The 13466-nt window shown below is 36.4% G+C and overlaps 1 long non-coding RNA gene across 2 annotated transcripts in view; it reads left to right on the top strand.

Moving 5' to 3' along the window:
• Positions 1–13466, top strand: part of LOC106876728 (uncharacterized) — a 364673-nt gene that overhangs the window by 324155 nt on the left and 27052 nt on the right. The window lies entirely within an intron of this gene.

The following is a 13466-nucleotide window of genomic DNA, read 5'->3' as shown; positions in this document are numbered from 1 at the left end:
ACAGTGGCAAAAGACCATCAGTGGTGATGAGGAAAAACAAATTTACGAGATGTGAAAAAGAAAAAACATTTACACAGAGAGTTTAAACTAATTCACGTGGAAAATTAAATACCTCAACAAAAAAGAAACAAAAATCTTGTTCTGCAAACTTACGAAAATGCTAAAATATGAAAGACTTGTTAGCAGGAACAGTTGCAAACACAGCAGCAACAACAACTCAAGGAACAACAAGAGCAACAACAAGGATTGCAGCAGCAAATGGTTATCAACTTAATGTAGTTGATAACCAATCTGGAGAATACATTTTCACCTGACCATGTAGCAAATTCCATAGGTGAGTTCAAATATGACCCCAAAGAAGGGCTTCCAGGTTTACTTTGGCAGATTTCGACAAATTTTGGAAAAAGAATGTCAGAATTGGACAGATGAAATGTAAACGTGTCTAATGGTGAGAAAACTAGCAACAGCAGAGCATGTGAAGTATAGTAACTTCATATAGCCAAAAAAAGCATCTGACATAAATTTCACCGACACAGTTGACATTTTGTGCAAAATGTTTAGTGAAAAGAGGTCACTGTTTTATACTAGATGGAAATGTTTAAACATAGAAAGGAGCGTAGATGAAAACTTCACTACTAACACAGGCAGAGTCAACAAAGAATGTGAGAGATTTAGGCTAGATATGCTTATGCCAGATTCTTTCAAGTGTTTGATTTTTGTACAAGGATTGACAGATAGAAGGGAGGCAGAAATCCGAATGGATATTCCATGAAAACTAGAAATGAACTAGGATTTGACATTGCAGAAACTATCAGAAGAGTGTGACAAGATATTAAATTTAAGGCATGACATGGAAGAAATTCAACAGAAAGAGTACTGCCACAAAAGACTAGTACAAACAAGTGTTGCAGGAAAAACAGAAAAAGTATCGGGATGTAGACCCATGTATGGCATGTGGTAGAATGCACCTGAAAAACGATTGTCCGTATAAAAAAGCAGAGTGTTTTCACTGTGGATTTACTAGACATATAAAATCACACTGCAAAACTAGAATGATAGGAAAATGGAACAAACAAGAAAAAGTAAATAGTTTGTCAGCAGGAAAAGTTGTGACTACAACAAACAGAAAATTCATGAATGTGAGAATTGAAAACACTAGTGCCAGAATGCAATTAGACATGGGAGGTGATATCACAATCATGAATAAGAAAACATGGGAACAAATGAGTAAACCAAAATTATGTAGTTCAAACAAAATAGCATGCAGTGTTACGGGAAGAAAATTATATTTCACAGATGAACTCATTCGTAATATAATGTTCAAAGGTTGAATCAAAAAGTGAATGTTTATGTGTTGAAAAAATCCATGAATTTATTTGGCACTGAATGTTAGGAGAAATTTAATTTATAGGACACACCCTTAAGTGTTTTGTGCAATAGCGTAAACAGAGCAGTCAAACAATCGAACAAGGTCGATGATCTGAAACAAAAAAAAATGTGATGTGGAACATTGTATGTGAACAACCAGTAACTTTGGAAGAAATATAAGGAAATGCAAGAAATGACAAATTTATTAATGAGACAAAAAAAAACTGTGGTCGACAAAAGGAAATAAAGAAAGGTCTGATGCAAAGAACCACCAAGATGTGAACATGTACTCTATGTGTGATGGTACACATAGACAGCAATCTTAGTGGCACACCTCAGATTTCTGTTTAAAAACACTCAGTCTCAGAGGCGTCCAAAGAAGGAAGAGGTGAGGTTGATCCATCATAGGATGTCATCGTTGGCATGTCCATTCTGTGATATGACACTGTCTAGGTAGTTAAAAGAGTCAACATTTGACAGAGGTGTGTCGTTTATAGATAGTTGTGTTGCTGGATGCTTTTGATTAAAAAACGTTTGCATGCTCTTGTTTTTTTTTTTATATGTTGATATCAAGACCTAGATGAGCATAGGTCTCAGTCATGGCACTTAAGGATCACTGGAGTGAGGCTGTCTTGTGAGCAGTGGCAGTGGCATCATCTGCATATCAGAGCTCAAAAGTCTGTGATGTCGATGTCAGAGTTTTCACTTTGAGCTGGTGGGTGTTGAAAATGCTACCATCAAAGCAGTAACCAATGATTATGTCATCATCAGGACCTACTTGAACCCGGGAAATGAAAGTTACAGCTACTAAGTAGATGTTGAATAAAACAGGAGTGAGAACACAGCCCTGTTTGACTCCCAATTTAACACTGAATTGTTCTGAAGATACTCCACCAAGAGAGACTCTGGCTAGCATTCCATCGTAGAATTGGCAGATGATAGTTAAAGCAGTTGGAGGACAGCCATAATTTTGTAAGAAGTTTCCATAAAATTTCATGATTAATGGTGTCAAAAGCCTTCATCAACTGATGAAAGCTTTGTACTTATTCTATCAGTCTCTTTTGCTAAACCACTAAGTTAGATAGATAGATGATACATATGTATATAATACATACATACATACATACATACAAACAAACAAACAAACCGTTGCTGTTACCCATAAGCAATTATGATCTGGTAGCATGTACCACACTTTCACTAATTAGGTGCCTATGCAGTCGCAAGCTGATATTGAAACCCTCTCCGCCTCCCACTCTTGACCCAGTGTAACATTGAGGATGTGACCATTGGAGGGAAAGAGGATTGTACCAGCACTCAGTTGGCATTCATTTTCAGCTAAGTAGACTGATGCAATGTGAAATGAAATGCTTTACTGACTGGGTCTTCAATGACATATATGCTTCCCAGTCCAGAAATGAAACTCACTACCTTCTGATCATAAGCTGAACCACCTAATCACTATGCCACTTGTCTTCGTATATGTATGTTTGTGTTGTATAGTATATGTGTGTGTAGTCACACATGCACATGTACATATGTGCATATGTGCTTCTTTGTCACTGTGTTTACATATACCAGTGTAAATAGAAACAAGTTGGATTTTGTATGCCAAAAGGTAGAATTTTGCCATTAAATAAACAAGAGATTCATAAAATATGTACAAGACAGCAATACATACTAACTGATATGATTGAATTAAACCTTTGAAGATGGTACCCCAGCCTGGTTGCAATTCACTGACAGGAACAGGTGGAAGACTAAAAGAACAACATCTAAAACTGGTATTCAAAAAAATAAAAGATGGTAAAAAAAAAAAAAAAATCTACAATTTCAGTTCATGTTTAATAGATTTGTTATATTGTGCAAAGAAACAGTAACATGTATCAACATATAACAAAACAAGAACAAGCATGGACGCAGGAAAAGAATTCCATGTTTCATAAATATCACCAATATAAAAATGCTAATATGACAATGCTTGAACAAGGTCTAAAACAGATGTGTATATTCTTTTACTACAATAACAAGACAAAAGAAGAAAAAAATCGCCAAATGTTCATCCAGAAACAGCTCGGTACAGTTACAGCAGAAAAACTAAGGAAACATTAAGAAAGAAAAAATAAAGTCTTGACATCACTACTGACCACTGTTTCTTTCTTTTCTTTCTTTCTTCTCCATGCACATATTTACATTGCCTCATTTAACACATGCTCACACATACAATCGCACATTTTTCAGTGTTCAGCTTCATTAGAGCAATGATAGGTTTGAATAGCGATCAACTCATAAGATATCATGTGAGAAGCCTCGGAGCATTTCTCTTTCTCTCTATAACAAACATTCAACTCATTTCATCATAACCTATTTGATATTGTTCTCTTTTAAAGACCATACATCCCAATAAATTCATTGAAGCTTTGTAATGAATACCGTCTTCAGCTTAGTGAACTATTGTCTGAAGGAATTCATCCACTATAATATTCTGAATCAACATATAATATATATATATATATATATATATATATATATATATATATGCATACACAACATATATACACATATGTACAAATACATATATACATGTACACACACATATACATATGTATATGTGTGTGTATGTAGGATTATATATATGGTAAAATAGACGGGAAGAGCATATTGAATTTAATGTGGGGAGTGCACACCAAGTTCATTGCACTCTTTTTGTCAGTTTTACTAAATAGTACTAGTCCTGCCAATACAGATCAACATCAGTCTCTTTGGAGTCTGTTTGATCATGTATATGTGTGTGTGTGTGTGTGTGTGCTTAATGTTTTTATTTGCTGAGAGCTTTTCTAAACTGTGATATTCTTTCTTAGAAAAATATATAGTGTTAAAAACAGAAAAATATCAGCAGCAGGTGAAGGTTACCCTGCATTTTTGGTTGAATTACTGAATCTTTGATACTACTACTACTACTACTAATAATAATAATAATAATAATAATGGCTTCAAATGTTGGCCCAAAGCCAGCAATTTGGGGGAAGTGAGTAGTTGATTACATCAACCCCAGTGCATAACTGGTACTTATTTAATTGACCCCAAAAGGATGAAAGGTAAAGTGAACCTCGGCAGAATTTGAACTCAGAACGTAACGGCAGACAAAATACTGCTAAGCATCCCAGCATGCTAATACTTCTGCCAGCTTGCTGCCTTTTTTATTTTTATATATATATATATATATATAGATATGCAGGGCAGGGAATCGTCAATTAGTAATAAAATTAATAATTATCAATTTTGCCGGGTAGCTCAGTATGAAAAAACCTTTTCGGTAAAAAACATTTATAATCATAAATATATAGGGATTGACAGTAACCTGCTTCTCCAACATACTGAGTATGTTGGAGTAATAATTTGTAGTTTTGAAATCAGTAGTTCTTTGACTGCTATTTCTGAATTCTCAGTATGTTGGAGAAGCAGGTTACTGTCAATCCCTATATATTTATGATTATATATATATATATATCATCATCATCATCATCGTTTAACGTCCGCTTTCCATGCTAGCATGGGTTGGACGACTTGACTGAGGACTGGTAAAACCGGATGGCAACACCAGGCTCCAATCTAAATTTGGCAGAGTTTCTACAGCTGGATGCCCTTCCTAACGCCAACCACTCAGAGAGTGTAGTAGGTGCTTTTACGTGTCACCTGCACGAAGGCCAGTCAGGCGATACTGGCAACGGCCACGCTCGAAATGGTGTCTTTTATGTGCCACCCGCACAAGCCAGTCCAGGGGCACTGGCAACGATCTCGCTCGAAAATCCTACGGAAGCCAGTCAGGCGGTACTGGCAACGGCCACGCTCAAAATGGTGCATCTTATGTGCCACCCGCACAAAAGCCAGTCCAGGGGCACTGGCAACGATCTTACTTGGCTTGCCGGGTCTTCTCACGCACAGCACATTTCCAAAGGTCTCTAGTCATCGCCTTGGTGAGGCCCAATGTACGAAGGTCTTGCCTCACCACCTCAGCCCAGGTCTTCCTGGGCCTACCTCTTCCACAGGTTCCCTCAACTGTTAGGGTGTGGCACTTTTTCACGCAGCTATCCTCATCCATTCTCACCACATGTCCATACCAGCGCAATCGTCTCTCTTGCACACCACAACTGATGCTTCTAATGTTCAGCTTTTCTCTCAAGATACTTACACTCTGACGGGTATTGACATTACACATCCAACGGAGCATACTGGTTTCATTCCTTGCGAGCTTACGTATGTCCTCAGCAGTTACAGCCCATGTTTCACTGCCATGTAGCATGGCTGTTCGTACGCATGCGTCATACAGTCTGCCTTTTACTCTGAGTGAGAGTCCCTTTGTTGCCAGCAGAGGTAAGAGCTCTCTAAACTTTGCCCAGGCTATTCTTATTCTAGCAGCTACACTTTCAGTGCGCCCACCCCCACTACTAACTTGGTCGCCCAGATAGCGGAAGCTATCGACTACCTCTAGTTTTTCACCCTGGAATGAGATAGAAGTTGTTTCCTGTTTGTTTACAGTCTTTATTGCACCTGAACATCTGCCACATACAAAAACTAACTTCCTAGTTAACCTGCCTTTGATGTTGCTGCACCTCTTATGTGTCCATAGCTTGCACCGGGTACATCTTATAGAGTTACTACCTACTCCTTTTCTACATACTGAGCAGGGCCATCTACCTGAAGGGGTTTGTGTTTTATCTACCTTCCTGCTTATTAGGATTTTGGTTTTAGCTAGGTTGACTCTAAGGCCCTTATATATATATATATATATATATATATATATATATATATATATATATATATATATATGTTTGTGTGTATGTGTGTATTTGTTTCCCCCACCATCACTTGACGACTGATACTGCTGTGTTCATGTCACCGCAACTCAGCAGTTCAGCAAATGAGATTGATAGAATAAGTACCAGGCGTACAAAGAATAAATCCTGAGGTCGACTTCTTCAACTAAAAAGTCCTTTAAGGCAGTGCTCCAGCATGACCACAGTCATATGACTGAAACATGTAAAAGAATAAAAAAAATCTGGAGTATAACTTTAAACTGCATCTGGTAGTAGAACTCTAGTATGGGAGTTTCAGTGTTTTGAGGTGTGTGGAACAAGCTCTTAGCCACCATTTCTCTTGTTATGGTCCCAGCTATGGGTTAACTTCCTTATAGGAGTAGGTAAACTTGTATAAAAAACAACCTGAAGTGCAATCAATTTCTGGACAGCTCAACCTCTGTTGTGCTACTGGTGTTAGAACTGATTGTGCTGAGAAGTGGGTTCAGTGAAGTGCAGCGTTTTAGTTATTGAAAGCAAATTTATGCACTGGAACTTCATGCTCAGAACATTTGCATGGGCTTGCTGTGTTTAGGAAGTGGTCTTACTTGGTCACAAGTTGACTTCCACCGTACATGTGTGTGTAAGTTGTTTAAGAGTCCATAAGTCATGATAAAATGCATTCATATATCTGTCAATAGGGTGGGTGTATTGATCAAAGTGTACACACACACACACACACACACATATATATATATATATATATATATATATATATATATATATATATATATATATATATATATATACAACAATGGGACAAGAACACAAAGTATCCTGACAGTTAGGTGATACAAAAAAGGGGACAACAAAACATCCAGACAGACGATACAAAGAAAACAAGGACGGGTTATTTGGAGTTTTCTTTCCTCAGTCAAGTTCCAGATTATCTTTGCAATTTCGGCTGGTTATATATATATATATATGTGTGTGTGTGTGTGTGTGTGTGTGTGTGTGTGTGTGTGTGTGTGTGTGTGTGTGTGTGTGTGTCATCATTCTGTCTGCTGCTGATGCATATAAACTATGTATTATACCATTAATTGATGATGCGTAGACTGACTTCTTCATGAGGAATCCGAGCTTGTTAGATTGAAGCAGATAATTTAGACATTTGAACTTGCTGAGATCACTTTCATTGGTATTGTAGCAAGATTCGAAATCAAGTCATTGAATTATGAAGTTCAAGTCACAACATAGCACTACCTTGTTCACATGAGAAGCCAAGTTATTAGCCAATCAGCAGCCACATTTCACATGATTGTTCAATCTAGATCCTTCTGGAACATTTCCCTACAAGGCTTATATAAATGCTTGTTTTTTAGCACCAACTTTCAGAGAGCACAGTAACCTACAGACCTGCTACACACACTCTCTTGCCATTTATAATAGTTATTTTGATGACTATCTGCTCAGCTTGAATATGTCAATTTAGTGGGCTGAAATGAATTTACTGTGTACATTTTCTCTTGTCTTGACAAATAGCAGTACAAAGCTTTTGTAATCAAATATTCATGAAAGCAACTGAATCATTCCTTCAATGGTGTTGACCTGTTAGGGAATCTTATAATTCATGACCAACCTCAATATTACTTGTGCAGTGAAATAAAAGTTATTATTGAATATTTGCTTAGTGTTGTTATATCATTCACACAGCCTTACATGCCTACCTACTAAGCAACAGTGTTGTAGTTATCGTGGGCTTACAGATTATTTCAAGCATGCAATTTGATCCTCATAGGTGATCTTACATAATTGTCATCTTGAAATATGATACACAAACACAAGTATATATATATATATATATATATATATATATATATATATATATATATATATATATATGTATCGAAATCGAAATTGAACCAAATTCAATGACTGGCACCTGTGCCAGTGGAGCGCTAACAGCACTGTCTGAGTGTGATCATTGCCAGAGCAGCTGTCTGGCTTCCATGCCAGTGGCACGTAAATAGCACCATTTGAGCATGATTGTTACCAGCATCACCATTTTGAGTGTGGCCATTGCCAGTACCGCCGGACTGGCCCTTGTGCCAGTGGCACCTAAAAAGCACCCATTACACTCTCTGAGTGGGTGGCGTTAGGAAGGGCATCCAGCTGTAGAAGCTCTGCCAAATCAGATTGGAGTCTGGTGCAGCCATCTGGTTCGTCAGTCCTCAGTCAAATCATCCAACCCATGCCAGCATGGAAAGCGGATGTTAAACGATGATGATGATGATGATGATGATACATATATATATATATATATTTCGAGCGTGGCCGTTTTCGTGCGGGTGACACGTAAAAGCACCCACTACACTCTCTGAGTGGTTGGCGTTAGGAAGGGCATCCAGCTGTAGAAACTCGGCCAAATTAGATTGGAGCCTGGTGTTGCCATCCGGTTTCACCAGTCCTCAGTCAAATCGTCCAACCCATGCTAGCATGGAAAGCGGACGTTAAACGATGATGATGATGATGATATATATATATATATATATATCTATATATATATATATATATATATATATGCAGTAGTAGTACTTAGAACAAAGTACTGAAGGATGACTTCAGGATACTGAATCTTTCAGACAAGATGACAAAGGATTGAGATGCCTGGCCCCCTGCTGTACTCAACAAGACTTATACTCCACAGCAGAAATGTTAAGGCTACTCCCCTTGGTGAAGAGGATTAGCCTGCAAGAGCCCTGTGCCAATACTACATAAAATCGCTCATGCAGCACCACACAAAAGCACCCAAAACACTCTGAAAGTGGTGAGCATTAGGAAGAATATTCAGCCATAGAAACCATGCAAAATCAGATTGGAGCCTGGTACAGCACTCGAGCTTGCCAGCTATGGTCAAACCATCCAACCCATGCCACCATGGACAATGGACATTAAACGGTGATGATGAGGATGCAGCCTGATTCAAAAGTCTGAATACACTGACAAGAATAACATTTTGTGCTGTAATTGAGGATGTCAATGAAAAACAAGAAATATACTGTATTTCATAACAAAATTAGCAGATAGGCGCAGGAGTGGCTCTGTGGTAAGTAGCTTGATTACCAGCCACATGGTTCTGGGTTCAGTCACACTGCCTGGCATCTTGGGCAAGTGTCTTCTACTATAGCCTCGGGCCGACCAAAGCCTTGTGAGTGGATTTAGTAGACGGAAACTGAAAAAAGCCCGTCGTATATATGTATATATATATATATATATATATGTGTGTGTGTGTGTGTGTGTGTGTGTGAGAGAGAGTGTGTTTGTGTGTCTGTGTTTGTCCCCCTAGCATTGCTTGACAACCTGTGATTATGTCCCATCACTTAGCGGTTCGGCAAAAGAGACCAAAAAATAAAAAATCCTGCATTTTTACTTTGGTCACTTTTCACTGGAATTGCAATGCGACTGAAATTTTTCAGCAACCAACATCTTACTGTCTTAGTGTTGCATTTTATTGTCACTGACAACTATGCTTGCATGATACTGCAACATATAAGCCAGAATTGCACAAAGACAATGAATCATATCACCATTTTGAGGAATTGTAATACAAAATCTACAATATGATTTGCATCCACCTGTCTGGCAAAGTCTAGAAATCTAAATAGTTTTCTGGACCACATTTAAAGATTCCTTTAGTAGAGTTCATGTCTTCTTGAATGTAAGCCTATTGTTGAACAAAGCAAAAATTTTGGTCTTTTTTTTTTCTTTTATCCAGATGAAAATTCAATAAATTTATAAGATATTGATGTATCTTGCAGTTCCTTGAATGTCAAAGAGAAGTCGAAATTATGAAATAATATTTCATCATTCATTATATCATAATATGTAATATAGATTAATTAGCTTTCTAACTTGCTAATATCTACTACATAAAAATAATTAGTTTTCATCTTTATATCAAAATGTATTCATAATACAAAATTTCATCTTTCTAATCATATTTTTGACTGATGTGTGTGTGTGTGTGTGTGTGTGTTATGAATGAATATATATGCATGCATGAATCTATAAACACACACTTTGTAAATATATATGTGTGCGTGCGTGATAATAAATATACACACACACACGCACACATATATATATACATGCAGATAGATACATATTTTATGTAATATATATGTACATATACTCATACATATCATCAATGTGTGTGTATATACATGCATACATTCATACGCACATAACACAACTACACATATAAGTATGCATGCATATATATATATATATATATATATATATATATATATATATATATATATATATATATATATATATATATATATATATATGTATATATATATATATATACACACACACATACATACATACATACATACATACATACATACATACATACATACACACATACATGCATGTATCTATCCATCCATCAATTGTCACCATTTTGCATCAACTTTCCATGGTGACTTGGATTGGACAGGTCATTGAGAGCTACACCTCTTATAAGCTAATCTCTGTGTGTTTGTGTGTGTGTACATCAGAGGTGGTAGGAGGGAGAGGTAAAGATTTCAAATAACAAAGGTATTGAACAGCCAGCACTTGTGGTAAAATAGATAAGATACTGGATAACCATCACTTGAGCTGATGTATGGTTTAGGAAGAAATTTTTATGAGTATCAGAGCTGTAAAGCTAATTCTAAGTGCTTACTTCAGCTAAGCTAGCTGGCTGACTGTAATTAGTTCAGATATTTCCAAAGTTCTACTTTTTATTTTTATCTGTTTTCTTCTTTGTCATGTTCTCATATAATATAAATACGGTATCTTCTCACATATGTAATGCAGTCAGTTGAAGATCTCCAATCATCTGAAATTATCTATGCAATTAGTTGGCAAAAATTCTCTCTAAGACTGTTTAAAAATCTAAAAACAACAAGATAACCACATTAAGATCAGATGACTGAAATTTTTGGGGGACAATAAAGACAATATTTAATATATAATTTTATGGTATGGCACATTATGTGGTTGGTTGGCCTGTTAGAAATAGCAACCAAATCTCCCTTGAATTACACTTATCTTAGAAAAAGAAAGACAGATTGAATTATGTATCTGAAATGGATACTGAAAGAGGACATGCTTTTGATATAGTCTGCTCAGCTGGGACTAATCTGATTTTAAGCAACAACAGAAAACAATTCATTATCAGTAGAGGATGAACAAGACAAAAAAATTCTTAGAATAGTTATTTACTATTTAAATTAAACACAAACCAGAACTTAGTTGAAATAGCAAGACTTTCAAGAACACCAAGAATCCATAACACTGGGAATCCCTAAAATCTATAGTAAATATTTTATCCTGAATATCTGTTTAATTTAATCTATAAATAGGCAGTATGCATAGTAGATATCATACCCCTATACCCACAGCTTACACAGATAGAGTAGAATAGTTAGTGGGCTGTTATGTAGATGTATGTATGTATGTATGTATGTATGTGTGTGTGTGTCGGTGTATGTATATATTCTTTTATTCTTTTATTTGTTTCAGCCATTTATTTGACTGCAGCCAAGGAATCTAATGCTCTTAGCTTAATTTTTCCTTGGGGCTGGCCAGATTGAAGCAATATCGAGAATAACCAGCCGAAATTGCAAAGATAATCTGGATCTCGACTGAAGAGAGAAAACTCTGAATGACTTGTCCGTGTTTTCTTTGTATCGTCTATCTGTATGTTTTGTCCCTTTCTTGTATCACCCAACTGTCTGGATGTTTTGCATCCTTGTCCCATTCTGTATTATTTATATATATATATATATATATATATATATATATATATATATATATATATATGACAAGTTCCTCTGCGAAATAAATTATTCAGATTCATCCAACAGAATTTTATGTTCATATTTTAACCATAATTGTTAACTATAATTGCATCTATGTTTTAAATATTATTGTATTTTGTTTTTGCATTTAATTTGTAAGATACTTCATGTGAAATTATATACTGAAACAGATGTCGCTGTATCCTGAGACTGTCATTTTGTCCAATAAGACCTGAATACAGTGGTCCTTTTCCACTTTTCATTATTATTATTAATCAACTAGTTAACAAATTAACTTATTAATTAATCAGTTGTTTGACCAACAATTTGAGAAATCAATCAATGAGTTGGTTTATTTGAGTTCTTTCATCTCATCAATCAGGGCTTCATCAATAGTCTGCCTTCATTGCACCAGATCTATTACAATGGATTCAAACTGTAGTTCACCATAATAGACTCAGATCAACAAAGGTATTTCATTGATAAGATCACACATGGTAAAGGAATGTTTGATTGATCAAATTATTTGTGAAACAATCAATTAGTTAATTGGTTAAATTGGGCAGCCAGTTGGCTGGTAATAATAATTATCCTTTCTACTATAGGCACAAGGCCTGAGATTTTGAAGTGGAGAGCAGGTCAATTACTTCAACCCTAGTGTTTAACTGGTACTTATAACATCGATCCTGAAAGGATGAAAAGCAAAGTCAACTTAGACGGAATTTGAACTTGGAATGTAAAGTCAAATGAGAAGCTGCTAAGCATTTTGCTGAGCATGTTACCATTTCTTATTTCTCTATTGCCCACAAGGGGCTAAACATAGAGGAGACAAACAAGGACAGACAAACAGATTAAGTCGATTATATCAACCCCAGTGCATAACTGGTACTTATTTAATCGACCCCGAAAGGATGAAAGGCAAAGTCGACCTCGGTGGAATTTGAACTCAGAACGTAGCGGCAGACGAAATACCGTTAAGTATTTCGCCCGGCATGCTAATGTTTCTGCCAGCTCATCGCCATTTCTGCCAACATGCCACCCTTAATAATGATAATAACCCTTTCTACTATAGGCACATGGCCTGAAATTTTGGAGGAGGAGGCTAGTTGATTACATTGACCTCAGCACTCAAATGGTTATTATTTTATTAATCCTAAAAGGATGAAAGCAAATCTGATCTGGGCAGAATTTGAACCCAGACCATAAATTCAGATGAAATGCTGTTAGCCATTTTGTCCAATATGCTAACATTTCTTATTTCTTTATTGCCCACAAGGGGTTAAACATAGAGGAAACAAACAAGGACAGACAAAGGGATTAAGTCGATTACATCGACCCCAGTGCGTAATTGGTACTTAATTTATCGACCCCGAAGGGATAAAAGGCAAAGTCGACCTTGGCAGAATTTGAACTCAGAACATAAAGACGGACAAAATACCACTTGGCATTT

The sequence above is a fragment of the Octopus bimaculoides genome, chromosome 3, assembly GCF_046866305.1.
Source record: "Octopus bimaculoides isolate indiv1 chromosome 3, ASM4686630v1, whole genome shotgun sequence".
NCBI lineage: Eukaryota > Metazoa > Mollusca > Cephalopoda > Octopoda > Octopodidae > Octopus > Octopus bimaculoides.
This window is presented reverse-complemented; position numbering and strand designations above follow the sequence as displayed.